The 3,853-nt window shown below is 38.7% G+C and overlaps 1 non-coding gene across 1 annotated transcript; it reads right to left on the bottom strand.

Annotated features, from left to right (window-relative positions):
• Positions 1–3,012: 3,012 nt before the first annotated feature.
• TRNAK-UUU (transfer RNA lysine (anticodon UUU)) lies at positions 3,013–3,084 on the bottom strand. The gene has a single exon. It is a non-coding gene; the product is annotated as a tRNA-Lys (tRNA).
• Between the last annotated feature and the right edge of the window lie 769 nt (positions 3,085–3,853).

Below are 3,853 nucleotides of genomic sequence, written 5' to 3'. Positions count from 1 at the left end.
TACAATTGGAGGAATGGCGTGTTCTCCTGACTTACGCTGCTGAAGTTTAAGTACATTCATGCTTCTCATCAGCTGGAATTTGAAAGGAAGGAATTTGTCTGGGTGTGCTACGTCTAAATATCTGCCACAGTTCCTGACATCATACAGTTTTATTTGCATTTCTTTGCTTCTGCATGCTTTTTCTCCTCTGAGAGTGCCCAGAGCCCAGGTTGGCTGCCTGGTGCCAGGGCATTAGGGTCTGCTCTCCCAGACTCATCCTGGGCCCCAAACCATCAAGAGCTGGTTCTGGCAACCTACAGGGCATCTTCCCCCATAGGGGTGCCTTCTGGAAACCGTCTGGTGCCCTTAAGCCCACTGTCAGTGTGGTCAGGGACCCACTGTGTGCTCAGTCTGCTTGACTGTCCAGATGCCTGGTTCTGAATTTGTCTTCCAATGAGGATCAGGACACGGTGTTGGATCCCACCTCTCTTGGATTGGGTCCAGATGCTCCCGCCTGATGCCTCAGGGATTTGAATTCTACTTCATTTATTTATCTATTTATTTATATTTTAAACTTCTTTACCCACAAAAAGCTGTGCATAATTAATGCATACTCCTTGATAAGTTTGCAGAGAAGTACCTCATCCATGAAACCATTACCACAATGTATGCCGTAAATCTAACCACCATCTCCAAAAGTTTCCTCCATCAATCTTTTTTATTATTATTTTCTTATTTGTGATGAGAACATTTAACATAAGATCTGCCCTCTTAGCAAAATTTTAAGAATATCATAGAGTTAACCATAGGCATCGTGCTGCTCTGTAGGATGTATTCATCTTGTGTTAGTGAAACTTTGTACCCTTTGACTAATACCTCCCCATTTCATCTTCCCCCAAGACCTCGAAAACCTCCACTCCACTCTCTGCTTCTATGAGTTTTACTATTTTTGATTTATCTTTTAAGTAGTATCATGTAGTATTTTTAAGCAACCTAAATTTCCATCAACGAATGATTGGATAAAGAAAATGTGGTATAAACCTACAATGTAATGTTATTCAGCCTTAAAAAAGAAAGAAATCCTGCCAGTCAAGACAACATGGATGAACCTGGAGGACATTATGCTAAATGAAATAAACCAGACACAGATGACCCTTGCTTCTATGTGATGTTCAATCACTTCGACAGGCTTCACTGGTTTGTGACCCACTTGAGTCTAAAAACTACCACCCACATTTTCTTTAGCCACATCCTTCCCACGTACTAGTATATTGGCACGAACTCTGCTTGGGCTGGCATTCGCCCCACCTTCATGGACTTGCTGCCTTTTGTTCCTGTCGGTCTCTAGCCCTGTAAGGATCAACCTTAGCTTGTTTGCTTCATCTGTTTTATTCCCATGGCCAAGCAAGTTTGAGCACTGACATTTTGCACACATATACACACAATTATATATTTTAATTATTTATTACATATCTCTAATTTTGCTGATATGCTAAAAAACTAATTCCCTCACCACCAAAAATATAAAACCATCATAACCTTGTATATATATTTTTTCTCAGCCCCCCCACCACAGTAGCAATTTTCATTCTTCCCTCACAGGCAATAATGAATATATAACACTGGAAAATGGATGTGCATGGATATCACATACCCACTGGGGCATAAAAATAATTAAGATGCTACAGGACTTTGTTTGAACCCAGTGACTATACATACAATCCCTAATCTAGAACATATAATTGACATACATGCTGATAATGAGGTAAGATATTTCATAATTAATGTCCCAGGAAACCTGACATAATGTTATACCAGCTACTCTGAAATGGACAGCAAAACCCTCTCTCTCATCACTGTAGAATACAAGCACATCTTATAAAGATGACTTTCTCCTGAGTTTCTGGATTGAGAATATTGTGAATGTGGAAAATATTACTAATATAAAGTACAATTTGGGTGCATCTTTGGTTTGAGACCCTTAGCATGTTAAAAAGAAAAAAATATCATGAAAAAGAGAATTAGGTTAGAGCACATATTTTGGGGCATTTAGTACATTTTGGAAGTGAAGGCATATATTCCTAGGCTTTGGATCAGAAAGCTAATAGAAGTTCTTCTGCAAGGTGAAAATGACAGTGTGAGGAAAAGAGCAAGCAGTTCTTTGCATCTGCTGGAGAAACAAATCAGAACAAAGACAAAAGCTGTAGAGGGTGGTAGGGGTCATTAATGACTTTCACACTGGCAGAATGAAAGGAAAGATGGTCACCCTCGAACATTCATGCATCTTAGGTAACTCTCATTTCATCCATTCTGCTCTTGAGAAGTTGACATTATAATAATGAAAAGCATGTCAGGTTGGTGAGATTTGAATTGAGTGTGCACATTTGTTAGCATTGCTGGCTGCATGGGTACTTTAGTTGATGAAATGAAGTGCTCTATAATATTAAATCATTATTTCATGCTGCTTGTATTAATGTTCTAAAGGGCACTGCAAATTATACTATTTCTTAAAGTTGATTACCTCATAGAACTGATCATGTCCCATTTGTGGGCTAAGATACTGAAATTCTTTTTAGAGGAAAAGAAAAGATTATTTATAGTACATTCATTTTTACTCATAGATTTTGAATCCAGTGGACCTTTCCAAACAGGCTAGAATGGACAAAAATTAAAGGTGAGACAGAGGAGAGCAAAATCAAGAGAGACATGGTCAGATTCCATGGGTTTCCATGTTGCCTTTTCTTTTTCTTGTTTTTACTACATCTAAGAGCCCTTTCAGAAAGATCTGGCATGGAACAGAGAAGGAGAAAAGAAAGAACCTGGGAAAGACACAAGTGGATCAGAGTAATTGCTAATAACCCTCAAGAACAGACAGGGTTTTTTAAGGTCCCCCGACATCGTATGGGTGGACATAGTGACATGAGCTTTGCAGTTCTCACTTTATGTGCTCTCCTCCAGAGAGCACTTCGTTCTTTTAAGAAAAATTTATTTATTTTATTTTTTTGGCCGTGCCTGTGGCTTGCAGGATCTTAGTTCCCCAACCAGGGATTGAACCTAGGCCACGACAGTAAAAGCGCCGAGTCCTAACCGCTGGACCACCAGGGACTCCCCAGGCTTAGTTCTGAAGAGCTGCAGAACCCACAAAACACTTTCTCTTGATGTCAAATTTACCTCCTGCCGTTTTCCTCAATCTTTTAGAAAATTTTATGACACGTTTAGAATACTAACTATAGAGAAAAAAGTAGGAGTAACAATTTAGTCAGGAGGATCAAATAGGACTGTGTATAGATATCCTAGCAATTGGTCATATGTTGTTGGACCACTAAATGCAGTTCATGTAGTTCATGTCTGGGGGTGGACTCTCCAGACGTTTCTGGCATGTTTGGAGGTAGCCAGAACTACATGCTGGGGATGGTAACCAAGGACATTTTGCCTTCTTAATCTGAAAGCTTCAGAGCTTTCATAGCAATCACAATGGGAGCAGCAATGAAATGCCGAAGACTTTGCTTTTCTTTATTTAGCATTTGCTTCATTGGCCACAGTCTGTTTAAATTTTCTTTGACGTAATAGTAATACTATTTCTCTTATACTATTCTACATACCAGTGCTATTTTAGAGCAGCTATTAAGAATATTTCAAAATGAGAGGGATACATTTTAAATTAAAGAAAGAATATTTAAAAATCAGTCATAAGATGATGTATTTGATCAAGCCATGCAATAATAATTGAAGACATCTCACCCTTGAACATTTAATAATTTAATAATTACTAATATTTACTGAGTACACACACTGTCCCAGACACTGTTCTGAGCTTTTCATGTGTGTTAACTCATTTCAACCTCTTAACCCTGTGAGGTAGTTTTTAGGAAAC

Source organism: Physeter macrocephalus, chromosome 15 (genome assembly GCF_002837175.3).
Source record: "Physeter macrocephalus isolate SW-GA chromosome 15, ASM283717v5, whole genome shotgun sequence".
In the NCBI taxonomy this organism is placed as follows: domain Eukaryota; kingdom Metazoa; phylum Chordata; class Mammalia; order Artiodactyla; family Physeteridae; genus Physeter; species Physeter macrocephalus.
The sequence above is the reverse complement of the archived record's forward strand: the minus strand, read 5'-3'. Positions and strand labels throughout refer to the sequence as shown.